The following is a 13,272-nucleotide window of genomic DNA, read 5'->3' as shown; positions in this document are numbered from 1 at the left end:
GCCGTAAAACGGACCATCATACCACATTTGGTTCAAATTACACATGTATTGCCCCGTACCGTTGATGCAGTACTATGTACAAAGAAACGTTCTTATGGCTGATTGAGGGAACTGTCAGGTTTCATGACACACTCAGGAAGCACCACTCAAAAACCTCCGCTGATTTGTACAAGGGAAATGTATCCACTAAACAGAATGTACAGAAAACCGCCCGGCGACCACTGGAAATGGCGACCATTCTCAAGCATGAACTCTCTCCAATCCCACTGTCTCTGGCCAAGGTTGGAGGGAAGATGAACTCTGCTTCAAAGTCGGAGCTGATTAACATATTAATGGCAGGACTACAAGTACCTCCTGAAGTTCCAGAAGCTGACAAGAAGATATGTGTGATTATAGATGGTCACGCCCTCATCCAAGCTCTAGGAAAGCTTGTTGGGTGTCAGACATTTGGTGAATATGCTGATGTGTTTGTAAAAACTGTAACACGTCACTTTGGACAGCACACAACAAGAGTTTATGTAGTATTTGATCGCTACATCGGGGAAAGCTCCATCAAGGCAGTGACTCGCTCAAAGCGACTGGGAAAAAAGATACCAATCCGCAAGCTCATCGATGGGCCCAATGTCCTACTCCCACAGGTTTGGGTCCAGTTCATTGCCTTGGATGAGAACAAAGCTGATCTTGCCAATTTCTTAGCTGAGGAAATCATAAAGAAAGGTAAAGATCTGCCCGGGCGATTTGAGCTGGTAACCGGAGGAGGATTTACAGATGTTACTGATGCAAGGTCAACAAGGAGAGATGACCCCAGGCTTCACGGAAACCATGAAGGGGCTGATACCAGGCTGATACTCCATTAGTGTGAGGCAGTTAATGAAGGATACCAAAGAGTGCTAGTAATCTGCAGAGACACAGATGTCATGCTACTTCTGATACACTTTGTATCAACAAGAATATCCGAAGTGTGGATGGTGTCTGGAACAGCAAAGAATCGGAAATGTTACCCACTACATGCCGTATCTGAGAGACTTACACAACCTGTGAGGGAAAACCTACTCAGCTTCCATGCGCTAACAGGTTGTGACACAACATCTTATTTCAGTGGCCATGCAAAGAAGTCATGCTGGAAAGCATTTGAAAGCCAACCACTTCTTGTCAAGGGGATCGGTCGTGATGGAGACCTTGCACCTATTGAACAGTTTGTGTGTCACCTGTATGGGACACCTGACCAACGAACCGTCAACCATGCCAGGCTCCAACTCTTTGGAAAGGCGAAGAAGGGACTAGAGATGTTACCACCGACAAGGGATGCACTGGAACTTCACGCTACACGCGCCAATTATCAGGCAAAGATTTGGTTGCAAGCAGACCAGGAACACATAGAGGTCTCATCGTCTACAGACACCTCAGCTTGGAGGAAGGAGTCCGGTTGCCTTCAAGCCGTGTGGACAAGGCTACCCCCAATCCCAAAAGCCTGCCTGGAGCTGGTAGCCTGTGGATGCAAATCAAAATGCAGAACAGCTCGATGTACTTGCTTCAGAGAGAACTTCAGGTGCACTTTTGCCTGCGGATGTGATGCGATTGACTGCTGTAATCCAACTGGCCAGTAGATTCATACAAAGAGCCTCATGCCGATACACATGCATGTACATGTAGGCTTATGCGACACACTCAATACTGTATGTTCCCTTTCCGTTGTGTCACCCAGCTGGTCACACTCAGCAACATCACATTAATTTAATTAATATTTTAAACACATTGTAATGATGGATAAATGGCGAAACCGTATAGCCCTTTTTCAGATCAAAAAAGTTTGCTGTTTCGCATCATACATGTAGGGCCGTACATTAAGGCATATAATACACAATGTTGCATGTTGCATATAATTGATCTGGCATGGATGCCTGTTATAAACAAGCAATTCACCATAAAATCAGATGTTGGCTGGTGTACTCGAACAAATCTGACTGCCACATGAGGGAGCTATACGTTATTTAATTAAAGATAAAGCGAGTGGCCATTGCAAAAAAAGTTTGTTTGGGATTTTACAGTGACAAATTAGTATACTGAATGTGTGTGGTAGTTTAAACCAAAACGATTCGCTGTGCAAATTACTTTAGCATGCAAAATAAACACGTTTCGAGAAAATCACATTTTTGTGTTTCAGAATGCCATACACATATGTGTAAAACTTAAAATTCACTTGTTAATTAAACAGGCTTAAATTTAATTAAAATTAAACAGGCTAAATGCATGTTTTTGAAAATATAAATAGTTTATATGGATAGAGGAGGCAAAGTTGATGTCAATTCATGCACAATGTAAAAAAAAACACAAAATTTGACCTGTTTGACCTTGAAAATGACCTTTAAGGTCAAAATCGAGGGTGGCATCCACATACATTTTCTTCCCCACCCTATGACTGAGTGATCTAGCATGCATGCCTGCTATTAACAAAAAATGCACTATAAATCGTTTTCTAGAGGACTTTTCCATGTTTGGCTGGTGTACTATTAACAAAGAAGAAGAGGAATCACATAACATTAGTTTGAAAGTGGCATTCACCTCACTAACAACCCCATTCATTCGTTTTGGGGTTGGCTTTGCATTTTGTATCCATTTATAACACGTGCTCCTCATAATATGCAGTTTGTTTTACCTTATATACTGAAGAGCGATATTACACTGACTTATTCTTTCCTGAAAGAGACGAACAAGATGTTTGTGAGTATTTGGTCATTCTGTTTTACCTGTCTTGTGTTCATATGTTCATGATAATGAAATTATGGCATTGCATTCAATCGTGATTGACCGTTGAGGCCACCTGCCCACCTGCCCACCTGCATTGCACACGCTGACACAATTTATTTTCCTTCAAATATTCAACATTTACTATTTGCCAGATAACACACAACAAGCTCGAATGAGCTAAGATCCTCGTCCTCTTAATGATGACGTCATAAAAACGAATATGACGTCATTGGGATCAGGTTTGCGATAAATTATCTCTGCTAATGCCCTATTCGATTCCCACAAACACAATTCAAAAAACTTGCCTAGTTTGAGATAATTTTTAAGCGATTTCCATTAGCGGAGATATTTTGACGTCATAACTTTTTTTCTTGGAGGAATTTTCAAAATCCGAGATGGTTACTGTCTGCGCAGGTTATTTCTACATTATTGGGGCAAATTAGCTAAATATAGCATAACAATTGTGCATTTTGTGGCAGCCATTTTCCACTGCCATGAAAAATTTTGAGATGGCCCAATATCCAAATCTGTTCATAATATGATAGGCTACTAGTACGCCAAATTTGGTGCTTTCCTCACAAAATGCACAATTGTTATGCTAAGTTGCCCCACTACATATATATGCCAAGTTTCAGGAAGTTTCGATGAAAACTGTAGGCTGTAAAACAAAAAAGTCCACAAGAAGAAGATGAAGAACAACAATGTGAGTAAGATTTACAGATCCTCCACGAGGATCTAAAAATACAATAACCCAAGCGTGCGTGTGTGCGTGCATGCGTGCGTGCGTGCATGTGTTCGTGCGTGTGTGTGTGCTGAAACAATTTCAGGTTTGCTTAGCAGGAGGAAGAAGCAACCAATTGACCGTCTGCTATGTACTCGAGCACCAACAGCCCCAGCAGCTAGCACCTGACATTCATCCATCCGTGGCCTTGTAGGACCAAGAAAAACCATCATTTGGCATTGTTTCCATGTGTGCTGAGACTGAGAAGTGTTTTTCAGGGACTCCTGAAGACATCTGGAAGAAGGTCGACCTTACAGGGTGCCAGGATCTGAGCAGCCATCTCCACAGCTGTACTCAGACACTCTTCAGACAAGACACTCTTTCCAGAACTCCACCTCTCCACGACCGCACGTTTGACGCATCGTTAGATGACGATCACGTGCACATGCTGGTGAAGATGGCTTCGTCCTGATACACCAAGATCAAGCTGTTCCGTCTTGGGAAGCGAGCTGAAGAATCTCTCATTGTGGCACATTTTAGGAATCAGATGTCAAAACTGATTCTGTTTACGCACCAGTGATTGTGTGTGTTATATGCCAAGACCCAGGTTATGGACTTTCACAAATTTGCTGCTATACGAAAAACGAGCATGGGTACCCGGTGTTGCCTGGTGCTGTTCTCATGTTGTTGGCATTTTGCTTTTATGTCTCTGCTGACGAAGTCTCCTGTGGAATTGTTTTTGGGTTGTCCATCCGTCCGTACATACGTCCGTCCATGCAAGTTTTCTCCGTTTTCTCTACAACCGTGTATCCGATTGGCATGAAATTTTCACCAAAGATGCGACTACTCATGTAGAATGTTAATAACTATGACGTCATCAGTCACATGCCTGGTGTTGGCTTAATGGTTAGGGTGGTGGGCTTGGGATCCCAGCGTCCTGAGTTCAAATCCCACTCAGCTGTTGAATTAATACCAGGTGGGGTTAACTCGGCCCATCAGCCTTCCGAGGTCGGCAAAATGAGTGCCAGCATGCTGGTATTCTGTGTCGGAGTGGCGACCCGTCCAGGATTGTGTCCAATAGCCAAGGAGACTGTTTAAGCAGCACTATCGCTCTGCACAGAGGATGGTCCCAATCTCCTACTCCTCATCAGTCACGTGGTATGGCAGCCATGTTGGAAAAAAAGAAAAACTTTGGACCTCTTTATCTGTGAAACCGCAAGAAGGAAAAACTTGAAACTTGGTACTCCCCATGGGAAACCAGCGCCATTTTTTTGATGATGTCGTACGTGGCTTTGTTATGATGTCATAATTGAATTTGTTGAACGCTTTATCCGATCAGTATGAAATTTGTTGAGGGTCATCTAGGGCTACATTGTATGGGGGAAGGGGGAGGGGGGGGAATTGATGATGTCATCGGTTATGTGGTTTGGCAGCCCTTTTCTTTAAAACATAAAAACCTTCAAAAATCTTCTCCAAAACGGCGAAAGAGATTGAGGCGAAACATCAGATGTATGATTGGCTATCCATGAGGAACAAAAGGTTATCCACCTATGACATCATAAGTCACATGCTTTGGCAACTATGATTTTTTGAAGAATAAACCTTTAAAAGTCCTCTTCTCCAGAACAGCTCGACGGATCGAACGGAAACTTCACCTTCATGTTCCCCAAACCTTGGAGATACCAGGGTGTTCACGGATAATTAATAGGTCACATGGTCTGGCAGCCATATTGGTTTTAGCGCAAATATTAAAAAATATCTGTCTTGAACTGCTTCATCAATTGACAGGAAACCACAATTATGATCTAGTGGTCGTATAGAATATATGTTTGGCTATGCCTGGTTGGGTTTGAAGGTTGTGGAGTAGTTGCTGAACCCGAATCCTATCCAGGTTCCTCCTAATGACTCCATCTTTGCTCTTTACTTCTTTGAGTTCCTTCTTGGTTTTCCATTTGGTTATGTTTGTACCATATCCTGATGCTGTGTGGACTATGTTTCCCGGCTGACAGACCTTTTGGAGCTTGTACATGTTGCTACGTTTGAGCCTGGGGAGTAACTGCTGTAATCTATGTATTTGGGTTCTTACTGACATCTTTGTTTTTTGTTCCTTTCACACTTCTTTGTAATTTTCAAAATTCTCTTTATTCATCCTAATTCCTGCTTTTATTCTCGATTCCTTTCTTTCATTATCTATCTCTCGAAGCAGAAGTGAATTATTGCAGAAGGTTTTCTGGAAGGCTCACTTGGCTGCATCTGGATTGGATTGAGGGTTGTGGAGTCGCTGCTGAAACCTGAATCCGATAAAGGTTCCTCCTGATGACTCCATCTTTGCTCTTTACTTCATTAGGTTCCTTCTTAGTCTTCCAGTTGATGTTAAATTTCAACCTGATCCGACGCATGGTCGACATGGCAGCTATAATTATTTATAGACTCGGCAAAATTTGTGAAAATGTGGATATTTAAAGTGCTGAAGGCAAATGGTGTTAATTTATGGCATACAAGCTATTTAGGGGTATTGAGGGGTGCTGAACTCAAATCTAATGTATACCCAGCTCAAAAATGGCCGATAATGCCTTAAAATTGAGAAATCCAAGATGGCCACCAACGACGGGCTGAAATGTATTTATGTTCATATCTTTTTGACTAAACAAGGTAGAAACTTGAATGAAATGTTCCTTTAGAAGTTTTTCATATTTGGGCAATCCAATGCCATATTCAGTTTTGATATATAATGTGAAGAAACTGATTCAAGATGAATAATTCGTCGACCAAATAAGATCTACAAGCAGGTTAACATGTGCCAATACATATGCCTCTTTGTACGAAGTCGTGCAACTTTCCAAGGACAAGCGAAACACTATCAAAGTGGACAGGAACATTCTACAAAGGCTCATAACAGCTTATCGAGCAGGGCGCTAGGTAAACCTAGAAAACATCCTCAAGCATGAACTCATGACCGTCCCACTATCTTTGGCCACAACTAGTGGTAGTCTACATTCTACCAACAAGTCTGTGTTAGCAAACATACTGACGCAACAAGTCCAAACTCCTGCAAATGTTACACTCGATGAACCCAGCTGCCTGCTCATTAATGGTCAAGCACTCATGATGGCACTTGAAAAGCTGCCTGACATTAGAACGTTTGGTGACTATGCCAACACATTTGCTAACAATGTGTTCAAGATGGGAGCAAAATACCAGAGGATCGACATAGTCTTCGACAGGTATCAAGGCGAATCAATCAAAGCAGGTACCAGGACCAAATGCAAGCAGCGCCACCGACCGGTACGTCGTCAAATAGACAACGAGCCACCAGTTCCTCTCCCATCAGACTGGTCTAGCTTTATGACACTCGAGGAAAATAAGCAGATCTCGCTTTACTACTTTCAAACCATCTGATTGAGCACAGCCTGAGAGATGGACCAGTGGTTGTAGTAGCAGGGGGTTTGCCGAAGCGACCACTGTCAAGTCATCTGATCCAGATCTCGAAGTCTCCTCTCTGAGGGCTGACCATGAAGAAGCTGATACCCGGCTGATTTTGCACTGCATCCATGCTGATATGGAAACGATAGTTGTGTCAGTACGTGATACAGACGTGCTTCTTCTACTTCTAGCACACTATGACAGAATGAAATGTACACGTCTCTACATGAAAGCTGGGACGTCGAAAGCTCCAAAGTATTTCCCAGTACATGAAATTCGCATGTTGCTATCTGCTGGTCAAGTGGACACACTACTTGCCTTCCTTGTCATAACCGGCTGTGATAGTGTGTCTCAGTTCAGTTGCCACGGAAAGAAAACAGCCTGGCAGGTGTTCCAGCAACATCATACTGATCTGATTGGCCTAGGCAAGGGCCCTTTCACCGAAAACATAGCTATATCAACAGAGAAATTCATCTGTAAGATATATGGCATGCCCGAGGTCGATACATGCAGCAAAGCACGAGTCAAGTTGTTTTGTATCGGTCGTGCACAAGAGACTCTGCCACCAACCTCAGATGCAGCAAAGATCCACATCATGCGTTCACACTATCAAGCAAGTGTCTGGAACCAAGCACACTCACCATCTCCTGCTCTTCCTCCAGTGACCGAAATGGGATGGATGCACCTGGACGGTCAGTTAGTGCCACGGCTACTCTCTCTGCCACCTATCCCGAAAGCATGCAGGGAGATCACCTCATGTGGTTGTACGAAGGGGTGCCTCAGCCAACGCTGCCGGAAAATTCGAATGAAATGCATCGAGGCATGCAACTGCAGGAAACTTGGCGACAACTGCCGGAACAGTCATGACGATCGGGAATAAGTTCATGTGTGCACATCTACCTGCACACACAATGAAGGACTGTATATAACGCTCTGACAGCAAATATGATAAACTCATGCAATTCATGCACGATTAAATCCAAAATTCTTGTCATTGTTCTCGTGTTACAAATAAACAAATTGCTTGTCAAATGTTGGTTTACGTCGAAGCGCGTCAGTGTTATTTGGGGGTACCTTACTTTGCTAAGCCAAAATGGGTATTGCATCCCTAATATGTTTCCTGCTAACATTTAAATCATACGTAGTGCCTCTGGGCTATAAAAAAAATGGGTGGTCTGTGTTCCTGGTGGGGAGCGAGAGGGATGGGGCTTGTGGATCTTATCTGGTCGACGAATTATTCATCCTCAAAAAAGACAATTTTAGCAATAAATCTGACTTTCAATTGGTTTCTTCACATTTTATATCAAAACTGAATATGGCATTGGATTCCCCATCTATGCAAAACTACCAAAGGAACATTTCATTCAAGTTTCTACCTTGTTTAGTCAAAAAGATATGAACATAAATACATTTCAGCCCGTCCTTGGCGGCCATCTTGGATTTCTCAATTTTAAGGCATTATCGGCCATTTTTGAGTTGGGTATACATCACATTTGAGTTCAGCACCCCTCAATACCCCTAAATAGCTTGTATGCCATAAATTAACACCATTTGTCTTCGGGATTAAGATTTTTGGAAAATTGACCGAGACTATTAGTGCACTGCCGATAGAAAGTCTACACCCCCTTTCAAAAGTTTCACCTTATAGCCTGGGATTAAATTGCATTAAACCAGACTTTTTCCACCTTTATTTAAACATGGAAACCCATAACTTCCAAGTGAAAAACAAATTCTACAAATTTCAGAAAATGAATGAAAAATACAAAACCAGATTATCTTGGTTGGATAAGTGTCCATCCCCCCCCCCCCCCCCGTTGATTTAATACTTAGTGGAAGCACATTTGACAGCAATTTCAGCTGTGAGTCTATTGGGATCGGTCTCTACGAACTTTGCACACCTTCAGGTCAATGGGCCTTCATTTCCCTCCTCTGTTAAGTGCCCACCACCCTCCGCTCTAACTGCAGTACACCGAGGGATGAGCTTGGAGGAAAGCAATGCTCGAATTCCCCTGTAAGTAGAACGAGAATCACTTGACCACAGGTGATGCTCTACCCCGTCACAGATTCCTCATACACAGGCCTCCTTGTCCACCCTTAGCGCACGTACAGTTCTATGCCTCAACTCCCTGAACAGCTCAGCTCTGCTATAAAGCCTAGCCCTGTGACTCTACTCAATGGTTCCTTGAGGGACAAAATTATTCTACGCCCAAGGATGAGTTCCAGACATCCACTGGCAACATCAAGAACGGTGGTTTTGAAGGCACCCCACAACTCTTCAAGATTCCACAAAGCACCCAGACTACTCAAATCCCCACGAGGCCTTTTCGTAAACTCCTCAGCTGCCCTCTCATCCTTGAGCTTGCCAACGATAAAAACAAATTCCAGTCGATGCATTGAAATCCCCCAAGACAAGAAAAGTATCTCGCCAGGGGCACTTATCAACCAGACTTGAGCGTAGCATAGAATGCATCCTTCACAATGAGATCACTCACCTCAGTTGGAGCATATACAGAGACCAGGGAAACGACATCCATGGAGTAAGGAATCCTGAGTCTCATAATATGCTCATTGACTGGTGTTCCCTCAATTATCATTGGAGTCAGCTTATTGGACACAGCTTCAGCAACTCCTTGGGCATGGTAACCATCAGAGCGACCATAACAATGATAGGTGTAACCACCCGCCATGATCTCGCTGCAATCCGGTCTCCGAACCTCAGAGAGTGCTGCAATACTGATATTCAAACGCTTGAATTCAGATGATAACAGCGACAGGTGATCATCCTCCTCTCTTATGGATAGGATATTCCAGGCACCCGCCTGAAGGGACCGCCTCAAGTTAACCCAAGGAGACCATAATCTGGTGGATGACACCTCAGTACCACCCTGACACACACTACTGCAATCCAATCCGGGAAGGTTTTTTTTTTTGCTTGCTGGTGTCCATATCATACACCCTCCTCACCAGAAAACATGGTGGGGGAGATGGTTTAGTCACCAACAGCCCGAACCATGAAACAGGTTCGTAAAGGTTTACATGGTACCTGTAGCAAGTCACAGATCTAATCTGGTTTGACCTGCCAACTGATTGGGCACACCTTGATTGGGCAATATTTGCCCATTCTGTACAAAACTGTTCAAGCTCAGTCAAGTTGCGTGTGGAGTGTTGATGGACAGCAATCTTCAACTCATGCCACATATTTTTGATTGGATTTAGGTCGGGGCTTTGACTGGGCCACTCAAGGACATTTATCTTTTCTTTCCTTAGCCACTCCAGTGTGGCTTTGGCTGTGTGCTTCAGGTCGTTGTCATGCTGAAAGGTGAACTTCCGTCCCAATTTCAGCTTTCTTGCAGATGGCAGCAGGTTTTCCTCTTGGATTTTGCTGTATTTTGCTCCATCCATTTTCCCTTCTATCCTGACAAGTGCCACAGTCTCTGCCAATGAGAAACATCCCCATAATACGATGCTGTCACCACCATGCTTCACAGTAGGGATGGTGTTCTTTGGGTGATGAACTTTGTTGGGTTTGTGCCAAAGGTAACGTTTTGGATTTAGGCCAAAAAGTTCCCTCTTGGTTTTGTCAGACCACAAAACGTTTTGCCAAATGGCTTCAGAATCTCTGGAGCGTTCTTTTGCATACCTCAAATGTGACTAAAGGTGGGCTTTTTTGAGTAATGGTTTCCTTCTAGCCACCCTAAAGTGCAGGCCAGACTTGTGGAGTACTTGGGATATTGTTGTCACATACTCACTGTAGTCCAGCGGAAATGTCAAAAAGCATGTTGTGGCGTCATTGTGAAGTTTTTTGGTTGATTCATCATCTCTGAGCTATCCTGAATCAGAATCAGCCGGGTGCCAGACTCACACCCTTGAGGAATTTTTTTTAGAGGCGAAAAAAAAAATGGCCGCCACCGACTTTCGATAAATTCTGTTTTGGGCTATATCTTCACTTCTAATGCACTTACACACACAATTTTGGTGTCTACTGCTATGTTTCATGGTCACGGAATATGATAATGATAAAATTGAAGGTGTATATATAAGACCTGTCTCATGTTTTCAAGATGGCCACCATTTTAATATGAACCAGAGAGTTGGTGTCAAAGCCACCCAATGCTCACCTGTTTATACATTTATCGTTTTTAAAAGACTAGTCTAATAATATTTTTTTTATAAAGCATTGCAGTGAAGTCTGATCCAAATAATTTTAAAGCAATATATGTATTTGTATATTGTAATCAATAAAGTAGTACACATATTAAATGAATGGCAAGCGTCTAGTATAAACAGGCGAGCATTTGGTGGCTTTGACACCATCTTAGGTTGAAATAAAAAAAAAATTTTTAAATCATTTGTTAATTTCAACTTTACTGCACCAATAGTATACCCCAAAGGAGCATCCATGCCAAATATCAGCATCCTAGTCCACATATTAAATGAATGGCAAGCTTCTAAAAAATAACTTGCACCAAAAACTTTAACGTTGATGTGTTACAAAAAAGTTAAGTTCAAAACAGGTCAAAAATTTAAAACATTTGAAATTATTTTTTCATTTCAACTTCACTACACCAATAGTATTCCCAAAAGGAACCTCCATGCCAAATATCAGCATCATAGTACACATATTAAATGAATGGCAAGCTTCTAAATAACTTGCACCAAAAACTTTAACATTTTCATGCTCACGCTGACGCTGACGCTCACGCCGGGGGTATCGCTACAGCTCACTGTTCGTCGAACAGGCGATCTAAAAATGGCTATTTTGCAGTTCCACTGATCACTTCGCGTAAGAAATTGAATTTGATGAACCCTCAAATATTAATACTATGTACAATAATAGTCAATGACAGCTGAAGTAACTTACTTGCAATGATCAATGAATTGATGATTATATTGGAATACGATTTTTGCACAAATATATGCGGATACATGTGGATAGTTGACTATGACTTTGGGTTATGTCTAAAAGTAAGTATGTACATGTATATGATTTTGAAATTACCTTTTATTTTTAGGCAAACAAATATTAACTTTGTTAAGGATGCAATGTTCTACATTATGTTAAATCTTCATCATCGTAGTCATGATTAGCAGCTACTGCCCTTGTCTGTTCGTTACAACAGTCTGATCCAGCATTACAACTGCAAAACATCGAACATGACATCTGTGCTGCCACACAACCACACCTCCCGGTGGAACATGGCCGGCTGGTGGAGCATCCACACTTGATCAACTGCAGAATGGTGACTGGTACAGCAGACACATCAGGTGGAAGTGTAGTTGGACACAACGTCGCACCGTCCTCACCTTCTTGCCATCCATACTTGATGGGATCCAAGTTCGGAGGGTCTGACTGAGTGGCCGATTTCCATATAATGACTTGATGATGAGCGCGATGTACATGTTGAACAAAGGCATCATGCGATGGGGGCAACGACTTCAATTTTGGAGCAGAGGTAATCTTGGAGTTGGCCATCTTAGACTTCCACAACTGATACCGGTGTGTGGACATACCTTCGACTTTGGAACCATAACAGGCAGCAATGAAGGTAGTTGCCTCAGATATCATCTTTTCCTTGTCTGCTTCCAGCTGACCAAGTAAGGTGGGATGATGTCCGCCCATTATTACCTTCAGCGCTGTGTCCTTTCCAATGCCAAACAAATACGACACCGTATCGCATCCGGTCAGAGCATGTACAGCAGGCAGATATTTGGCGATTCTTTTGCGTTTCAGTGCTGTTTGGCGAATGTCTACGTTCGCCCTCCCAGCACACGGACTCTCCATGCTGACATCCACAGTCATCTTTTCCTCGAGGTAGAAATGAATGAACAGGACAAAAACATCTGTATCGTCACAGACCACTTTGACGTGTGAGTCACCACTGACACCTGACACAATTCTAACTAAGTGATGGATGATGATGACATCTGCTTCTTCATGGTGTTTTCAGATCCTGTCTCTCGAGAGTGGAATTGTTCCACACTTGTACTGCTGTAGGATCTTTTCCGGTGATCACCAGTTTTGTCTGGTTGTCCACAATGTGGGTCATCAAATACTGACAGATCAAATCGATCAGTTGTACTTTGTTGTAGGCTACATTTAGGACCACTTTTTGCACTGGAAGTGTTGGGTGTAAGTTGAGTTGATGTTTTCGACTTGAATCATGACCTGCGTGACTGGATCTCGTCATTTGTTTTGTGCTGATTTTGATGTACCTGTCGAAAATCAGGTATACGTCACAACACTCCAGGTGGTATTTGATGGTTCCCATGAAGTTGATCACATAATCCTCAACTGTACCATTTGTGGGCCAATGTAATGTCCATAACATGATGCATCCATCAATGATAGCATCTGGAACACCTTGGATTCGAATTGATTG

General features: G+C 42.7%; 1 pseudogene; it reads left to right on the top strand.

Moving 5' to 3' along the window:
• Positions 1–227: 227 nt before the first annotated feature.
• Positions 228–1,871, top strand: LOC147011075 (uncharacterized; annotated as a pseudogene).
• Positions 1,872–13,272: the final 11,401 nt, after the last annotated feature.

The sequence above is a fragment of the Eptatretus burgeri genome, chromosome 16, assembly GCF_056783735.1.
Source record: "Eptatretus burgeri isolate ZD-2024b chromosome 16, Ebu_testis_v1, whole genome shotgun sequence".
In the NCBI taxonomy this organism is placed as follows: domain Eukaryota; kingdom Metazoa; phylum Chordata; class Myxini; order Myxiniformes; family Myxinidae; genus Eptatretus; species Eptatretus burgeri.
The sequence above is the reverse complement of the archived record's forward strand: the minus strand, read 5'-3'. Positions and strand labels throughout refer to the sequence as shown.